This window comes from Carassius gibelio, chromosome A24 (assembly GCF_023724105.1).
Source record: "Carassius gibelio isolate Cgi1373 ecotype wild population from Czech Republic chromosome A24, carGib1.2-hapl.c, whole genome shotgun sequence".
In the NCBI taxonomy this organism is placed as follows: Eukaryota; Metazoa; Chordata; class Actinopteri; order Cypriniformes; family Cyprinidae; genus Carassius; species Carassius gibelio.
Genome location: NC_068394.1, coordinates 15833553 through 15854801, shown reverse-complemented (window position 1 = coordinate 15854801; position 21249 = coordinate 15833553). Strand labels below are relative to the sequence as shown.

General features: G+C 35.6%; 1 protein-coding gene across 2 annotated transcripts in view; it reads left to right on the top strand.

Moving 5' to 3' along the window:
* Positions 1-21249, top strand: part of pard3aa (par-3 family cell polarity regulator alpha, a) — a 415020-nt gene that overhangs the window by 64249 nt on the left and 329522 nt on the right. The window lies entirely within an intron of this gene.

The following is a 21249-nucleotide window of genomic DNA, read 5'->3' as shown; positions in this document are numbered from 1 at the left end:
TATTCTACAAATGTTGCAACTATGTTTAAACATGTTTAACAAAACTGTCTTTACTTTTTTCTTTTAAGAAAAGTCAAGTCAACAGTTCACATTGTTCACTCTAAACAAGAATTTCACTTCATCAGAAAGTTCAGTCCTCAAAAAAAGGTATGTTGCTACTCAATATATTTTGAATATAAAATGTTCTGGGGTGACCTCCTTCCTTTCTTCCAACAGTGTCTTAAAGAAAGAACTGAACAAATGTTCAGATGTGAACAAATGTACAAATGTTTCTTCAATCGACCCGAGGCACCACTGGAGGAAAGGTGGACGAAGTCAGGAAGTTTGTGAACAATGTGATGGCCAAGTTTGTTCTCTGTGTTAATGGAGCATTGTCCATCATCCACACATAGTGTTTGACAAACCTGAGCTATATTTAAATGATGAGGTTCATTTAAGCCCTAAGGGAAATTATATTTTTTTTACTGATATTATCCAGTGTTTGAGAGACTGACCATAAGCCTGATGCCGGATTGGTGCATGTTATGGGAAAGAAGGTCTCCTGTATTTTTTTAAGTACCTGTAAAAGTACCCAGCAGTGTTCAACAAATGCCTGACTTAATAAAAGTATTCCCCTGACTTACTGCTATGATCTTATTTTATTTATCTAGCGTTTAAAAATAAAATAATATACAATGCATAAAATATAAACAGCTTCTTTGTTAAAATGTTGAGTTTCAACCTAAATTGAATAATAATAAATTAGTATCTGGTATAATTAAATACTATTTGTATCATTTCATTTATAAAATACACTTAAATAGACCTGCTTTCTTTTCTGGGCTTTGCTTGTATGTCCGAATATCTGCTCGCTGTGAGAGGCCAGGTGATAATGTGGAGACATTAGTGTTATTAGCATATGAAGAGAGGAGACCATCAGTTTACCAGACACTGCTGGGGGAACTGGGGGTGTGGGGATTCTTTAAAACAAGGCACTTTGATTCAGATTGATCTGCTTTAAGATTATGTAGCTTGAAAAATAATCAGATTTTATTTTACTTTTTTATAATGCACTAGCCAGGAAAGACCATCATACACATTGTAGATACTGATCTACTATATATATATATATATGTTTCAATGTTTAGGTCTCCATTTTGTTCACTATTGAACGGTCATTTCTACACAGACTAAACTGAACATGCTAAACTTACACAGCAACAGGTCTGAACCTGAACTGTACTACTAACTTAAAAAGATTAAGAACACCACATTTAAAGTCTTTGAAATCATTGATGCAACTTATAAAAATTACATTTTCTGAATGAGGAATTGTTTTATTTTTTTTGTGTGGCTTAACGTCGGGTTTTGAGTAGACTTTTCTATTGAAATTATTAATTTTAAGTTTACTCCGTGACGTCACGTTGTTGTTCTAATCGACGTTCAGAAGAATCCGTTCAACACGGCGGATAATCACAAGCGACTGGAGCAAACTTATGGAACAACTTGTAAGTACATCAAAACAATTGTGAAAATGTCTTATTGAATATCACGATAAAGGGATGTTTTTATTTTTGGGAAATGCTGTTTTTACACAGCGCCCAAGCGCTTTTGAATGCGCATTGATTTGGATTCTATTTTAGCATCACTGCTCACAGTATGATGTTAACGTCAAAGAAGGACACTAATCTTAACGTTAGCTGGCATTTCGTCACTAAACGATTTGAATGTCACTGATGTTAACTGTGATGTTCAGGGCTGCGTTTCTCAAAAGCATTATGAGCAAGTCGATTGTTGAGACCATTTGGTGTCAAATGTTTCTATGCTCATCTTAGCCATACAGTGCTTTTTTGGGGGAAATGCCCTGATAAACGTGTGTTTGTTTGTTTTTTGGTCTGTTTTTAAACAACTAGCTTCTAAGAGTACTAATCCAAAATTAGGTTTAAGCTTATACACAGACATGAATATTGTAATATATTAAAATTACAAAAGAAATGTACAAACTTGTAGTAAACCTTTACAAATCTTTCTTAAACTGCAGGCTGAGCTGGATGCTGAATATAACAGAGTGAGCCGTAACACTTCAGGTAACTTCTGTTGAGCTGAAGAGCAAACCTAACATTACACAGGACACAGACTTGGCTTTCTCTTTTCCAATGTCGGTTAAACACTTTACGTTTTTGTGGTTTTCTAGGTTTCACCATATCAGAGACCTGCAGGATTTCACAGACATTCATGACAGTCTAAACGTCTGATCTTCATGTGAGGGCAAATCACAAACACTAACTGCCTCCATCACCGTTTTTTTATTATTATAGTTTTTTGTTTACATGATGTCAACATGAAAGGAGCCCTTCATGCTTTCCCAGTGTACATGTGTGAGAATAAATGTTCTTTAGGACATAAAATGTAAGAATTAACTGCCATAATAGATCTGAAATAAGAGTGGTGGAACTATGACGTCAGAGCTGCGGGTTGCTTTGAGATTTTCATATGTTTTTTTTTAATGGAGTTTTTCAATTTATGAATAAAATAATGCCTGTGGTAAACATAACTTGACGATGCTTCTATTTATTTTCTACAGTGTAAACTGCACACACTCACAGCCTAAAACTTTCTTATTTAAATTTAAATTAAATAAAAAATTAAATGTATGCATTTAGCAGACGCTTTTATCCAAAGCGACTAACAGTGCATTCAGGCTGTCAATTTTTACATATCATGTGTTCCCGGGGAATCAAACCCCCAAACTTGCGCTTGCTTGCTTATTTTTATTATTTTTTTCTTATTTAGCTATTTATTAAAAACATTGTTTTTCAGTGAAATGATGCTCGTTCTGTTTATGATCAAATATACTGACACTACGTTCAGATGATGTGACACTGTAGTGTGATGTCATCAAGTCTAGACACACTTTCAGCTCAGCGGGGCACGGCACAACTCTCACGTTCGGTGTAGACATTTTTAGACAGTGTCTGCTCTATTACAAATAATTTATATTTAAATCAATCAATAAATAACCTAAACCTGTGGCATTACAAGATGGAAAATATAGCCTAGAAAATATATTTCCACTTGCTCTGTCCTCCGTCCATGACACTGTTTCACTGCGGAGCTGCAGTTTAATCTGAACAGCTCTGAACGCTGAGTGGATGGTCAGATGCATGATGGGCTAGTATTAAAACCAATAAGGTCTTTCCAGCTTTAAGGTAATTCTGCCTTTTTATATATATCTTGTCTCAGTTTTAAATTTGACTGTTAAATTATAAAGAATGACATTTTAACTGCTTTGGAACTACTTCTTTGTCATCTGAATATTGATTTTAAGTAGGGGGGAAATCAATTAAAATTGTAAATCAGATTTTTTTGTGAAAAAATTAGTTTTTTGTTTGTTTGTTTTTTGGGCCATATAGCCCAGCTCTAGAACGATCCCATGGTGAATTACTCTTCTGGGTTCTGATGTTAAAGTTCCCCCCACTCTGTTGGCATTACATATTAATGTCTACTTTAGTCTCTGACGAAAAAAGTTTTCCTCTCTGCACTTATTCCAGGAGGAATTGAGCGAGACATCACTGACACAAGCCCCTCTCCTGCTGATTGTGTTATCATGGACAATGTCCTGCAAGCACTGCAGTTGTGATGAGATGATCTTCCAGTGTTTCACATTCAGAAATACACAGATCGTGCGGTTTAAAAAAGGCTGAATATTTTTTTGAGTTTTTGATTCTTTTTTTAGTTAGTATTTGTAATTTATAAAGTACCAAAATAATTGCTAAATGAAAAACATTATGTATGATAAACAGTTTTAAGTACACTGCACTTAAACATTAAGCAAAAAAAAAAAAAAAGCTTTTTAGCTTGACTTGACTAAATTAATTCATGTAATTATTATAATGTATAATTAAATAAAAAAAAATGTAGTTGCTTAAATATTCTTAATATAATATATTTTTTAGATAATTGTTGTCCACAAAAAAATTGGAGTAATCACAACTTATCAGTTTTTACAGTGTTGAAGTGATTTGACTAAACTAAAGCACACTGGTCCCCTGTTAGATGGTCAAGTGTGATGCTGGTTGACCTTACATCTAGCATCTTCACTATCTGTGCATGCAACGCCAATGTTGATCATAACACTAAAATACCTGTTCAACAAACACTGTAAAAAGATTTTAGGGTAAAAAAATAAAACCATATTAATACTACTAGTGAACAATGAAAAGTAATTTAAGTAAGTTTTAGTAATATAAGTAATATACTAACATACATTATAGTCAAAATTGTGTATAAAGACAGATAATATGTGTAACTTATATGTCATTATTACATTCAGAAATAATGTAAAAAATGGCTAAACAGAATTAAGATTAGTAGGCTTCTCATGGCAAAATCAACCAAATAGACGTCACAGTTCACCATCTAACTGGGGACCAAAGTCATTCTAACAGAATCTCTTCTGTGTGTATTTCCACACTGCTTAAACTCTACAAACGTTCTCAACCGGTCACATATTGACAGAAAACACTGTTTCTCCACATGCAGGTGCTGTGAATGAGAAACCTTTAGCATCAATATGCAGAATCTATGGGCAAATGTTATTTCCTGATGAAATAATATATTGGGGTACACATACTCATGGACATTTAGTCCAAGAAAGATTATAAAAGTATTAAAAACTATTTTTGTTGTATTCAAAGTCTTCTGAAGTCATACAATAAGTTTCTGTGAAAAGTTTCAACATTGAGGAATTAATAACTGAAAATAATTCCACTCCATAAACACAGTCATCATAAAATACAGCTGAATTTGAGTTTGAGATAAAAGACATCAAAACTGACGTGATAAATGTCCCTGTCCACAGTGTCTGTTGATGCAAAGGTATCTTAATGAAACCAGTGAAATACCCTGCACATGGACAAACTGCACTAAATGGACAAAATAAAAACTGACGTCAAGGGTTCACTGTAAACTGACATTAAGAACTTTTACTTACAAACTGTTGTTAAAATTAAATTTAAGATTTTAAGATGAAATGTAAGATTCTTTTCAAGCATTTCTTACAACATCTGCTGAATAGTTAGTAAAATATGCTACTCATGTCAAACAAAATTGTTTTTGACAGAAAAAAAGTTGTGTTTCATTAAACTCGAAATAATGTAAAATTTGCGTATTAAACGAATAAAAACTATAAACACCGTAGTCCACGATAAACCCTTTAAATTTAACAGTATTCGTCAGTAATAGAATTGTTGAGTTTTAAGCTCCAGAATCTTTATAGTGCGTTTGTTATTCGAGAAAGGGAAAATCAGCCAGACATGTATCGCACGTCACCATCTAACTGGGGACCAAACTCATTTTATCAAACAAATGCACTCTATACTATTAAACGTACTGACCTGCAATTGTTACCTTAAAGAGCTCCTTCTGCTGGTTTTTACCCATACAATGTCAAAAGTTTTGTTGGTGAAAACTGAAGTGTAAATTTGGTTCAATGATGTTCAATAATTTTTTTCACTTGAACAAAATCAGTTCATTTCAATGTTTCCAAGTTGAGGTCTCCATTTTGTTCACTACTGCATGGTCATTTCTACACAGACTAAACTGTACATACTAAACATACACAGCAACAGGTCTGTGCATATAATAGTGTTTTCACTAGACTAAAACACACTGGTCCCCTGTTAGATGGTGAAGTGTGACGCCTGATCGGCTGACCTTACATTTAACAATATTTCACATTCTCACCATCTCTGAATGCTATGGCAAGGATGATAATATAATGTTACAATATATTTTGATTGTAACATTGATTTAGAAATTTAGCCAAGTGAATATTTTCAAAGTTAACATGAAATTCTGAAGAAATGTCAAAGCAACCAAAGAGATGTCGCAGTTTACCATTTAACAGGGGACCTACGTGTTCAGATCAACATTAGCACTATTCCATCTATCTGTTCTATCTATCCATCCATCCATCCATCCATCTATCCATCTATTCATCCATCTATCCATCTATCCATCTATCCATCTATCTATCTATCTATTAAAAAAATGCACAAATTGGCCTCCAAGATCAAACCGGTCCCCAGTTAGATGGTGAAGTATGACGTGATATGTTTGGTTGCCTTTACATTTAACAAATTTCTTTTATGTACTTATTTATTTCTGAATATAATGGCAATGCTGATAATACCATAAAACAATTGAGCCTCTGGAAAATGTCAGTGTTAAACAGCTAAAGTGGCATAGTTAAAAGGTGTTTTACTGAACTCAACTGAAATTTTTCAATGCAGCAAGCTAACATATAATATTGTTTCTTAAGTTAACATATAATATTGTTTCTTAAGTTAACATATAATATTATTTCTTAAGTTAACATATAATATTGTTTCTTAAGTTAACATATAATATTGTTTCTTAAGTTAACATATAATATTGTTTCTTAAGTTAACATATAATATTGTTTCTTAAGTTAACATATAATATTGTTTCTTAACTTAACATATAATGTAGTTTCTTAAGTTAACATATAATATTGTTTCTTAAGTTCACATATAATGTTGTTTCTTAACTTAACATATAATATTTTTCTTAACTTAACATATAATTTTAATGTGTCTGTGATGTAAGAAGAGGTGATTCAGTCTAACAGGCGTCACACGTCACCATCTAACTGGGGACCAAACTCATTTTATCTAAAATATTAACACTCTTTACTGTCAGAAGTATCGACATGCAATTGTTACCTTAAAGAGCTCTTTCTGCTCTTTTTAACCCATAAATTTGTTTTGTTGGTGTAAATTAACACAAACTAATCATTATGCTTTACTGGAGAAATTAATGTAATTATTTTCTCCTCGCCTTTTATTATTTGATTAGCATTAATGCCAACACTTAACTCAAGCCACAAAACAAGATTTTTACACATAAAAAAAAGGAATCTCAGTGACCAACTACTGGTCTAAAAATGTTTGACTGGAAAAATCATCTTGTAATCAATATAATTTCAGTTCTACTTTCTGAGTATGAATTATCATATGCAGTAAAAACAACAACACTCAAGCCCTGTAAAAGGTTTTGTTCAACTGCCTGGATTCTCTCCTGCATGATTTTATCTGAGTCTCTTTAGACATTGGAACCGTACATGAATTATGAGCTTCTAGAATTGGGATCACAATTTGTCAGTCATCACCGATGTGATGTTGAGAGTGACTGACTGAAAGTGAAATCCTTTTCACAAACTGAACAGACAAATAAACACATAACAAATAACATAATAGTCATGTTAAGTAGAAACAATAAGTGCTCTCTATATATTCAAAGTTCAAATAGAGAAAGATAACAGATCTATAGACAACTACAAAACCTGTTATAGTCTACATACTAATAACAGTCTAGATATGTTATGAAGCCTAACTTGCGAGCATCAGGGAGTCACTCTCAAAATGCGGGGTATTAAAATTGCTTTTAAATACGCGTACATGTTTCGATTTAATGATCGCGGGATCACTCGGCGGTGCTGAGCGTAGATTATACATTACAAGACATTCCTTTTGTCAGACACTCTACAACGAATCCTCCTTTGATGTTTCTTATCAGCCAATGAGGGTCATTTTTGTTTGTGTTGAACAGAAAAAAGTCAAATAATAAAAAAAATTCCACACAGGCTAAACTGTACATACTAAACATACACAGCAACAGGTCTGTGCATATAATAGTGTTTTCTCTAGACTAAAGCACACTGGTCCCCTGTTAGATGGTGAAGTGTGACGCCTGATCGGCTGACCTTACATTTAACAATATTTCACATTCTCACCATCTCTGAATGCTATGGCAAGGATGATAATACAATGTTACAATATATGTTGATTGTAACATTGATTTAGAAATTTAGCCAAGTGAATATTTTCAAAGTTAACATGAAATCTTCAAGAAATGTCAAAGCAACCAAAGAGATGTCGCAGTTTACCATTTAACAGGGGACCTACGTGTTCAGATCAACATTAGCACTATTCTATCTATCTATCTATCTATCTTTCTATCTATCTATCTATCTATCTATCTATCTATCTATCTATCTATCTATCATCCATCCATCCATCCATCCATCCATCCATCCATCCATCCATCCATCCATCCATCCATCCATCCATCCATCCATCCATCCATCCATCCATCCATCCATCCATCCATCCATCCATCTGTCTGATCAAATTATCATCACTGATAGGACCTTCTCAGGAATGGGTTTTGATTGCATTCATACGTTGAGAAGGTTATTGGGGTTAAGCCAAGAAAATGTCAAATAAATGTAAAAAAAAAAAAAAAATTTTATATATATATATATATATATATATATATATATATATATATATATATATATATATAGTTCATTATAAGAGGCATTACCTCTGCCCTTGAACTGTTGACAGCTGGCTGACTCTAATTATATTACTATTTTTATTACTATTATTATTATTTTAAAAATAAAGAAACTAAGTACTAACAAACTTACTATAATGACACTTCTCAATGTATCAGTATTATAAGTACATATACGTATATTGTGTATGTATACAGTAAAAACTACATTTATTCAGACACCTTGAACATTTCACACATTATCACAGTTTATTTGCTATAGTTTAGATAATGGTAATAAAAGATGACAAGAACTCAGAGTTAAACTGTCAGAACAAATTCATCTTGATAATATCAGATAGCACTTAAACAAAAAATGGTCAGATCTATTGGCAGAATATTTTTTATCAAATTTACTGGTAGTCTACTTTATGAGGAATTTTTGGTTATAATATGTCAGTTTTTCAAAATTATATATTGATTGTTGCATTAAAAAAAAAAGCACACTGGTCCCCTGTTAGATGGTGAAGTGTGACGCCTGATTGGCTGAACTTACATTTAACAATATTTCACATTCTCAATATCTGTGCATTCAATGGCAATGTTGATGATAACAATAAAATACCAGTTCTTGACATTCAACATACACTGTTAAAAAATTTTGGGGTAAAAAATATACAAAACTTTTTTTAGCATTAGAGTGAAATAATAATGCTAATAATTCAGACACTATTTTGCCTCACTGTAATGTGGTCCTCCTGGATGTTTGAGAATAGGAATGATTTAAGATTTTAGAAGAGTTTATGAGTTTAAAAGACTGGTTTGTGTTCAATCTCCTCTCAGAGCCTCAGAGTCTCTCTGGAACAGCAGGCATTCAGACAATAGAGGAGTGTGAACGACGTGTGTGAATTTGCCCTTACAGTTCCTGCCCCGGCCTACAGGGGCGCTGCTGAGAATGAGTTTAAACACACACACACGTCCAGGTCCCCACTTGGTCAAAATTAAAAAAACTTCACCAGGGGCTTTTTCAGTTGATTTTAGCATGATTTAAGGCATGTCTAACAGGGGACCTGAAAAATGTCCCCTCTTAGCTCTGAGGTCCCCTGTTGGTGAGTGTGTAACGACACCATGGTCCCCTGTTAGATAGGTAGACAAGTACACACACACACGTACAGTCAGGCAGAGATGTTTGTCTCAGCTGACAGCTGTCAGCTCTGATAGTGCTCTGGTAATAAAACACTCTGCCAAACAGCCTATTAACAACGGCTCGTCTGGAAGGAGTGGAACCCACACACACACACACACACACACACACGCGCACACACACACACACACACACACACACACACAGAGAGATATTGTCGGATAGGCAGAATGAGGTCAGGCACTAAGAGTGCTTTAAAACAGAGGTGACAGGCCTAGACCCCCTGCTGGAGAGTCCCAATCACCCTGGAGGGCTCCGAAACAAACACAATTACCACAACAAATGTTAAGTTTTACACAGGAGAAAATAGAGATTTTAATTGCATTGGCAAAAACTACCCTGACTGTGATTTATGGTGTGTTCATGTAATACACACTCTGTCCTCAAGGGGGCAGTGTTCCTCCAGCTTTGTAATCTTGTTTACAGTAGAAGTCAACAGGCAACATGAAATCTAAAGTGACCCTGTTTATTTCATTAATGCTCATTTCCGGTCTTATGGTGGGCGATTCATTAAAGCATGTTTGAAGAATCCCATGACCAGTTTCTGTTTGTTCTGATGTCACTGTGTGGGCTGTTGATCTCTATTTAGGTCAAGCAAAATCGCATTTAGTTCTTCTTGTTGAGTTCTATTGAAATAAAAATGCTAAATTAAAATCTACACTTTTTTGTGTGTGTGTATTAATTGCTTATCCAGTTATATGACAATCTGCATCGGAAACCTTCAGTAGCAGGGTTAGTTCTTATAGTGTTGTACTTTCTAGTGGTGTGACGTAAAAAAAAATCAAATAGTTATTTATGTATTTGACGTATAACCTGTTTTGAGTGATACTCAGTGACTTACAATGCTACAGTACTACATAATTCAATGAAAGTCTGATTTAGGGTCTAGTTTGTGGGTTTTTTCGACAGGTCAGAACTTGATTGTCTCCCTGGCTGCCGTTTGTGTGTGTGTGTGTGTGTGTGTGTGTGTGTGTGTGTGTGTGTGTGTGAAATATGGAGAAGAAAAAAGGCCAAACAATAGTTTTTGTTGGTGAACCGAGATCAAAGGGTTGAGATTGAGAGAGCCTTTACTAGGAACACATCTAACATCATTTAATATGGGAACTTTTGCCCGTGTATTATTAGATTATAATGTGCACAAGGCAATAATTACAGATGTAATAACCAACATTGTGACCACTGAGGAAATAAATCAATACATCATTATTTAGACGAGGGGTTAACGGGACCGGGAAATTTACGATTTACTTGCCATAATGTTATTTCACAGTTGTATCACTTTTATTTTTCTGCGCTGTTATTGTACCACGAAACCTTTCACTGTGGTAGAATCACTGTAAAGCAGTGGTCCCAAACTCAAATACATGAAACGCTCTTGAGGATGTGTTCCTGTGTGACACGGTTCCAGTGCTAATAGAGAGGTTAGCGCCCCTAAGCGCTCTCTAAAATGCTTCAGCTCTAATATCTCTTACTCAGTTGAGCATCGTGTTCTGTCGGGCAGATGTGGGTCACAGAGCCAGATTGAAAAGCTCTCTGTAGACGAGCGAGAGGCTGTTTGTGGCTAGAAGTTCACTTTCATTCTCCTCCTCTCACTGCTCTGCTTTTGTTTGTAAGTTCTTAAGACACAAAAACATAACTAGCGTGACTGTCACTGCAAATTGAAGTATACATTAACATCTTACATTTCGAAGCTGTACACAGTTACTTTTTAATTCAGTCAACATGGCCTTTACTTTTTTAGCTTAGTTTGATTTCCCTTTCTGAATCTGAATCGACACACTCTGTCTTTCTGAATCTGAATTTCTTTGCGACTGAAGAAAGAAAGACATGAACATCTTGGATGACAAGGTAAACGACCAGGACATTTTTATTCTGGAAGTGAGCTAATCTTTTAATTATCAACAACTTATCACTTTTCATTTAAAGATGAAACCTTCAGCTAAGTTTTAGCATTTAGCAGTCAAGGTTTGCCAGTGAATTAACTCCGATAAAAGCTAAGAATTATATCGTAGTAATATATTTTTGTGATTAACACAGCCAGTTATTGCAATTCCCATAATGCATTTAAGGCTGGATATTGTGTTGAACATTATACTTTATGTGCCTATAACATTCTTGCAAATGAAAGATAGCACAAGGTCAGATTTCAGGGCAATATAACCTAATGTGCTTGATGTGAGCCGTCACCAGACTGAGTGAATCAAGGGCTTATATTGAGTGTGTTAGACTGAGATTGGCTGTATAATGAATCTCTGAACTTATTTGAGCTCCATCTCATTTTCCAGATGGTTCAGTGGCGTGTGTCTGTGTTAGTATATGGGTGTGTGTGTGTTTGGCTGCGTGTGCGAGCCCTGCACTTCGGTGCTAATGCTCATCTGTCAGTGTGCTGTCGACAGATCCAAACCAGCTCAGATCTGCCCCCCTCATCCCAAACGTCAAACCCAGACCGCTTCACCCCCTTGAGATGTTATGAGGGTAAACTAAATTATTGCAATTAAATATTTTTACTGTGAAATGTATGCATTTAGGTTGCACTTGTGATTTTGCTCATTCGGTTTATTGATTACATTTACATCAACACAATGTGTGTGTGTTAAGAAATAACAAAGGTCATTCATTTTTTTCATGAATATGGTTTTATGTTATTGTTAAACACTTTATCAGTGTTAGGTTTGAATGATTGCAAAAAAAAAAAGAAGTAAATAAAAATAAACATCGAAGTAAATAAATGCATAAATAAATATTTGAAATAATATATAGAGAGCAGCAAATCAGTATATTAGAATGATTTCTGAATGATCATGTGACACTAAAGACGGGAGGAATGGTCATGTTCTGGAGCTTCGGTTCTGAAAAAAAAAAATATACGCAATAACTGATAAAAAAAAAAGTTGTTAACAAAAACTGTAAAAGTGTAATGAATATTTGCTGAAAATGTACTCATCTGCAGGCTACCCAAGATATAGATGAGGTTTTCAAAGCATCCAATATCATGTACTTTCATCAATGGATGCTCTGCAGTGAATGGGTGCCGTCAGAATGAGAGTACAAACAGCTGATAAAAACATCACAATAATCCACAGCACTCCAGTCCATCAGTTAATGTATTAAGGAAGTGCTTGATCTGTGCAGATTTCTCTCCTGATTCATAAGAGAAACATTTTTCACTGGAGAAAACACAATTATGAACAGAGGACTCTATTAAAACATACAGCTTCCCAGGTATAGGCTACAAAAAGGGGAGGATGTAGTCTTATGCTGTGTTCACACCAAACGCGAATAGAGCGTCAAATTTGCGTCTACCGCGTCTAGTTTGCCGCTTGACCATTTTGAGATCATTCGCTTCATTCGCGTGAGTAATTCGCTTCATTCGCGCGTGAAATTAACTTCACAACAGACGCGAATTCGCGTCATGGGGGGGCTTCTGCCAGCTGAGTTCAAGCAGCATTTTCAACCGCCATTTTTATTCGGATAATTTTCTAAATATTGCTGTTATTGTGTCATGAAATGTAGTTTTAAAAGTATTTCAGGCGAGAATGTAGTTGTTTTAAACTCAAATATGCGGTTTATTTATAATGACAGCGTCTATTTAAAAAATGTGTTTCGCCGATCTCGGAGATGAGCTCCGTGCGATCAGCGGGAGCTCCGTCATCATGTATCCGCCGAGAGTAGCCTTACCTCGGCTAGATGTTCTGACATTGGCCGCTGGCTCTGATGTCTCTTTAGTGGTTCAAGATAAAATATAATTCGTTTGGGGTAAAATGAAACGTTTCTTATCTTTGGCCTTTATTAAATTTATCTATTAATATGTTTTTATATATATAGGTCCTTTTTATTCCTCTCTCTATAGAAATATGAACTTTTGTCATATAGCTCCGGTTGACTGCTCACTGACAACATCTGTCGTTCCTCCTTGTTGAATGAGTGGAGAAAGGTATTCCTGCACAACCGGAGGCTGCAGGAACATACTGTTGAATGAGTGACTCGACTCCTAGCAGGCTCCTGATTGGTTAACGCGGCGCGAATTGACGCCAAAGTTCAAATTTTTCAACTCGGGCGGCAGACGCGAATTCGCGTCAAACGTTAAATGCACAAAAAGCACCATTCGCGCTTAACGCGCGTTTCGCGCGTCAATTCGCGTCATTCGCGCGAACGAGGCGAATTCGCGTCTTCCGCGCCGCGCTTAACGCCCCATTCGCGCCACGAGACCTCCAGACGCGCGTAAACGCGCCTTTGCATTGATTTAACATTGAAATCATTCGCGCCAGACGCTGTATTCGCGTTTGGTGTGAACACAGCATATTAGAATGACTCTTATTTTTTAACATTTCTAGTTTTTTTTTTAAATATCATGTTATTTAAACATTTATTTTGAATATTCCAAGGATGTTAAAATGCCCATTTTCCTTATCTTGATTAGAACGTTATTTAAGGGTTTCACATAAACTATTTTTTTTTTTTTTAGAATGTTAATAACATTGTTCCAAGAATGCTGTCCAAAGAACGTTTTCCCTCAATGTTATGAGAGTGAAAGCCAGATATATGATAACATTCCATAAACATTACTTTAACAACATTTTGTCCTAACTGTTATATAACGTTTAAAAACCATTAGAGGAAGTTGTGAGAACGTTTCCTCTTTGGTTTGTGCTTTGGCAAGCTTTCTTGAGCGCCAGAATGAAACTCCAACTGAACTTTTTTTGATCGGAGTCAGATTAGACTCGTGTTATTTATCCTCTCTACAGGACTCTGTAGAAGTGCACACAGTCGCTCTCTGATCATCTGAGACACGTTCCCTATATGCTCTCCTCTCCTGCTTTCTGCTTTCTTTTTACTAGGAGAGAGGTGCAGAAAAAGCAACAGAGGAGAGATAGAAAAGAGAGCAGGGAGTGTCATCTGAAGTGAGAGACAGAAGCAGTGTTGAGGCCGGTCCTGGTATTGATCTCCGGTCAGGGATTGAATCACTCACTCCTGCAAGGCTTCGGAAGCCTGAGCTATTGATCCGGACTCTCAGAGCGCTCCGGAGGAACGATAGCATGCAAAGCTGTCCCTCAGCTCCACTATCTGCACCATATTTTTCTGGTTAAACTGTTGTTTGGCAACTGCTTATGATTATTGATCGTTGCAGCATATGTTTTAACTGTTTCATTACTTCTAATCAAAGATCTTAAAGGAACAGCATTCAATATATTGCGTTTAATTATATTTTTTCTGATATTTTTTAATAAATTATTTGTGTGTATATATATATATATATATATATATATATATATATATGTTTATGCATGGACACGTGGAAATATTAAATAAATAAATAATACATTTATTGTTTTAATATTTCTTTCCCTGACTTTTTTTCCAGGCTTGAAAACCCAAATAAATAATTAAGCGTGTGTGTGTGTGTGTGTGTGTGCACTTAATTAGGTAATTAGGTACACCTTGCTAGTAGCGGTTTGGACCCCCTTTTGCCATCTGAATACCATCTGATATTTTTTAATAAATCTGCAAAAATGTCAACAATTCTGTGTTTTTCTGTCAATATGGGGTGCTGTGTGTCCATTAATGAGGGAAGAAAATGAACTTAAATGATTTTAGCAAATGGCTGCAGTATAACAGAGTGAAACATTTAAGGGGGTCTGAATACTTTCCGTACCCACTGTATACATCTACATCTGCACATATATAGATAGATAGATAGATAGATAGATAGATAGATAGATAGATTGATAGATAGATTGATAGATAGATTGATAGATTGATTGAATGATAGATTGATTGATAGATTGATTGATTGATAGATTCAAAAAGGAAATAAAAACCTCATAAAAAGTGCTGTAAAAGTAATTGCATGTAAAGCAGCGACCAGCACATTCTTCAAAATATCTCATTTTGTGTTTCACAGGAAAGAGTGTCATGCACATGTAGAACAACACGATGGGTCGTAAATGATGAGAGATTTTCATGCACGGTGAACTATCCCTTTAACCGTAGGTGTAAACGCCATCTGAGAGTCAACAAGGCAACAAAGACCTTGATTCTTCCCAGCATTGTTATAAACCTTAACAGAGACAGTTTTCAACAGCATAACCTTCATTAAAGCTTAATCACTTCACCCCTACGCTTTCACTGAACGCGTCTTTCAGCAAACTCTTTGATAAAGAAACCGGAGCGTCCCGACACACCCTCCGTCTGATTCATTAGAGTGAATTCTGCAGTAATCATCAGCTCACCCACACTCATTAAATCAAGCGTATCGGCGGATCCCACACGTGAAGCTCTTATCCTCACCGCCGTACACACACAGCTGTCATCCGCTACTGTTCTGTGTGCAGTGACTTAATTACTCTCTCACACACACACACACACACGCTCGCAGCGCCGGCGTGTTGTTGTGTCTCTGGACTCCTGGTGGACTCATTTCTAAATAAACTCATTTGGAGTCAAACCCACAGTGGATTTTATGAACAATGCAATCATGTAACACGGTGTTGTGTGTGTCCATCCCTCTCTGTTTCCTCTTCCTGATTATATAACGTACTCTTCTCATACACCTCCAGGAAGTCTTGTAGATGTATGTTGTTGGATAGCGGCTCCCTATCCCCGTGTGTTTCTGTGCTTGAACACTTGTCGACTGTGTGATGCAACTGTGAACAACACTGGTGCAACAGTGTCTCCGTGTTTTCAGCGGCAGTGTTTGTGTGTTCACAGTGCATGAGCATAGCATGACGTGATGTGTCAGTTAATGTGTGAGGGACTGTGCATTACAGTGATTAAACCTGGGATAAACACTAACGCAGGATTACCAGGCCTTTGGGACAAGAACATCACAACTACTACACACAATATACTACTCCCACATTTTAAGCCCCTATTGTTATTGTTCTTATTATTATTTTAGTTTTGCATAATTTGAATAAATTACAGCAGATTTACAGATTGTAAACACTTCATTGGTGACACAGTTGTTGATTGTGTTGGTAATGCCTCCACAACTGAAGGACTTACCAAAATAAAGTTTGTATTACAAAAATACAAAATACAAAACAGCATAATATATTTTTTTCCACTTCTTCTATTTTTTCTTCTTTTATTTTCTTTTTGGCATAATTTAAATTACAGTATTTATTACACAGTATTTATGATTATTTTTGGCATATGATTGAAAAAAAACTTTGTATTTTCATTTTATCATTTAACCTATTGATTTCATAAAACGGTGGGAACATAGATATGATAAAATTCACCAAGGTTGAATAAATTTCTTGAATAAATACTTGAAGTCATTTTTGGTCATACAGATAAGAGTGGGATAACATTCGAAGATGTAAAGGGTCAACTTTTATTTGTAAACATTCACAATAACAAAGCAATGTTGTGCTCTGGAAATGATGATTAGTTTCCGCCAAGCTTTTTTCCAGCTTCTGTTTTTTATTCTGCTATTTTACGGAAGGACCCGTTTTAAAAAACACTTGGTTTATCCATAAATTTAAGCAACTGAATGTATTTGCCTGTGTGGATTTGGCATGTTTCTTGAGCTAGACGTTAGTGTCACATCGACTCATCCCTGCTGTCTGCCGTGGATCTCCTCACAGTCCTCCGGCTGATGTGTGTTGATGCTGGCCTGAGCTTCTCTGGTCTTCCTGTGGAGTTCAGTGGTGAATGACCTCTGCGATGTCCCCTCGGTCCCCACAGTGATGAACGGGCCCTTGACCCGAGCACTGATCTCATCGTGATGATCCTGAACACTGTGAACCTCCACATCTGCTCAGGAACCTACTGCTATGGCAGCCAGCCTCGTCCTTGCATCTTATCTCTATATGCATTTGCTGATGAATCTGCCAACTGACAGGATTAGTCAAAATCTCTGATGAACTCTTATTTTCAGTTAAAAAAAAATAAACAAATAAATATAATATATATATATATATATATATATATATATATATATATATATATATATATATATGTGTGTGTATGTGTGTGTATATATATATGTGTGTGTATGTGTGTGTATATATATATGTGTGTGTATATATATATGTGTGTTTATGTGTGTTTGTATATATATGTGTGTGTGTATATATATATATATATATATATATGTATGTATGTATATGTGTATATATATATTTACATTTACATTTATTCATTTAGCAGATGCTTTTATCCAAAGTGACTTACAGATGAGGACAGTGGAAGCATCAAAAACAACAAAAAGAGCAATGATATATAAGTGCTATAACAAGTCTCAGTTAGGTTAATACAGTACACGTAGGATGGGTTTTTAACTAATATAATAAATAAAAAGAAACAGAATAAAAAAAAATAAAAGAATAGAGCAAACTAGTTAGAGGTCTTTACACATACACACACACATACATATACAATTGCATAATAAATGAAAAGAAAATAGAATACAAAAATATTAGAAAGGTAGTTAGATTTTTTAAAGAATAGAATTAGAATAGTGAGTGTTAAAGTTAGAGGGTCAAATAAAGATGGAAGAGATGGGTTTTAAGCCGATTCTTGAAGATGGCTAAGGACTCAGCTGCTCGGATTGAGTTGGGGAGTTCATTCCACCAGAAGGGAACATTTCATTTAAAAGTCTGTAAAAGTGACTTTGTGCTTCTTTGGGATGGCACAATCAAGCAAATATTAATATATAATATAAAATAAAACAAATAACCAGTCTTATGTTGCATGGGGTATATTTGTAGCAAAAAAATACATTGTATGGGTCAAAATTATAAAGATTCCAGATTTTCAAATATTGTCCAATCCTAATAAACCAATGGAAAGCGTATTTATTCAGCTTTCAGATAATGTATAAATCTCAATTTTGAAAAATTGACACTTAAGACTTAAACATATATATTTAAATCTTTTTCATATGTTATTTAAATGACTTGTGCAGCCCATATGAGCACAACAGCTTAAAAAAATGGTTGCATATGTGCTAACATACTAACATACTAAAAGCGTGCTATTTGTATTTTTAACAACATACAAATGTTGCAGCAGTCTAGAAAACATAACCGTCTCGCTTTCCTGAGTTTCCTTTAGTTCTGAACTAAAGAATAACCCTGCTTTAGCTTGCTCGTGCTGTTGTTTACCTGCTGAACATGGCTGTTTGAACCCTGGAGTACTTCACTCGGCTCGTCACCACACACACCAGATTGTTTGGATCACACTGAAGCCAGGAGCTCGGCAGTGTTTTGCACTTGTCACCTGAACTTTAATTAGTTTGGTCTGTTCTCATTTCAGAAGGGACCGAAAACTGCTGTGCGGTCCCCTCGTTGTGTTGATTCACAGCCGACTGCTGGTGTGTGTGTGTGTGTGTGTGTTCACTTTACCTTGCCATTGATTTGAATTTCAAAGTCCTTATGTGCTCGTTGGCACTTTCTGGCGTGGAAGCGGCGGTAGGCGTGACGGGTGGAAAGTGCATAGGAGTGTGTGTGTGTGTGTGTGTGTGTGTGTGAGAGAGAGAGATGCAACTCATTGCTGCACGGAGTGCATCTTAAATCCCATCACACTGACATTAAACTCAGGCAGGTGGAAGTGTTGTATGTTTACCGCTGTGTTCACTTTCCTAGTCTGCTCAAGCAGAAAGAGACAAATGAAATATATGGCTGTGCCGTCTCTCTTTTTTAACCATCTCCCTCCAAAAATAGTTTGAATAAATCTGTTATTTTTTGTATTTTTTATCAATGTGTTTCTGAAGTGCACTTTTCTGAACCAACAAATGTAATAAGTTCTCCATTACGGATGAAATATTGAACATTGTGTGGTTGAAATTACAGTGCATGAGCAACAATATTTGTCTGTTTACTGTACATAAGCATAGCGTTATGGTGTATCAGTTTATGCTTAGGTTGGCCATTACAGGGATTTTACCATGGGAAAAACACTTAATGCAGAAGTTTTTTGGACCCCAATGACCATGTAAAATATTGAACCTCTTATGTATATCATAAGATTTTACTTTTTTAGGCCTAGGCCTACTTGATGTAGAATTTCTTTTTAGAATTAGACAATATTTATAATAGTTGTTTATGCCTAATCTGAAGTAATTACAGCAGATTACAGATTTAATTTTACACTTAGCCAGTGAAATAATGTGTTACATAACATTCTTTGGTGGAAATGACTTTTAATAACATGGCAATTTTAATTATGCAAAATAAAATATTCTAATTTCTTTATAATTTGAAGAAATAATAGTTTTCTATACTACTACTACTACTACTAATAATAAAAATAATAATAATTTAAATATGGTGGAGATGCAGCCACAGCCAAGTCATATTTTTTTTTTAAATGCAATAAATATTAAATTGTTTATATTCCATTCACCATTTAAATGTCCCAAATCATAAAAAAGTTGCAAATTTTCATAATGTATTTTATCTGTAATCAAAGTCTGATTCTACATGAAGGGAATTTGAAAATAAATGATGAAAGTGTGATAAAAAAACGTGACCGTCAAATAATGAAATGAAAAAAAGTAAAACATAATAACATAAAAATGGGACATAAAAGCGTCTGTATTTGAAGAGACGCCCATCTGCGTACTGTGTGCATTGTGCATCTCCATTTTTGCTATCGTAGTGCATATGTTTAAAACAGTAGTGGGTCCCATTTCCAACGGCCAGCCGACTGAGGTAATCACTCTCTCACAATACACGCAGGGTAACGGCAGGACCCCAAACGTGCCATCTCCTCTCCTCCATCAACAGGCTCTGAATGGCATCATTATGCTGCTGATTTCAAAAACAAAAGATAAAGATCGAGGCGGCACGGTGCACATCACACACGCACGAACGCATGCCTAAATAAAGTGGTTTTGTATTGCTCACTCGGGCGCTACATGTCATGCTGTTATACATAATAGTTCCTGTTAAAAGAGGTGTCGGAATCTCCAGGGTACCACGACTCAAGAAGAGCGTCCTGATTGCTCTTTCTGCTGATAAGATGGGACAGAAACCTAGAAACTGTTGTTGCCTTCTGAGACACAGCACATTCAGTTGCTTCACGTTTTTCAGTTGCTATATTACTAAAAAAAAGTCTGGGAACACCCAGGGAATCTTGGGATATTAGCTGTACTTTATTCGTTTAGACTCCTTAACCGCAATAGACAATCCTCCTCTCAGTGTTATCTAAAAACATTTTGTTTAAGTCCTTGTTATCAGCCTTGAAGAATTGAACTGATTCTGATTCTCAAGATTCAGAACTCTGCTGTCAACTCCAAGATTGTCTAAACCCACAAAATAACCTCGTATGAGGAGACCGGACGCCTGTGTTTTTCTGTTATCTATCATATCAGTCATATAATATCATATAATTCAGTATCTGAACAGAAGGGGGCACTGTGGTGTTTCACTTGAGCTGTGTTTGACAGAGGTGACCCTTTTTATATTCTCCTCTGTGAAAACAAAACCTGACTACCACTCAAACTCAGGTTCTGTGTAGGCTTTTTTCATGTTGCACAGGTTCATTTGTTGAAGATAAAACAATTTATGTGTTTGTGCATGTGAATGCACATGTTTTTATAAGCTAAAGCAATCTTTACTTGCAGCTAAACAGTTTTCATTGCTAACATGTGCATGCATTTGACTTGTTTGATGGTAGCATACATCTGGATCCAATGTACATAATCACCTTACACAGAAGACTACAGACTTCACCAAACCTCTAACACACACCAC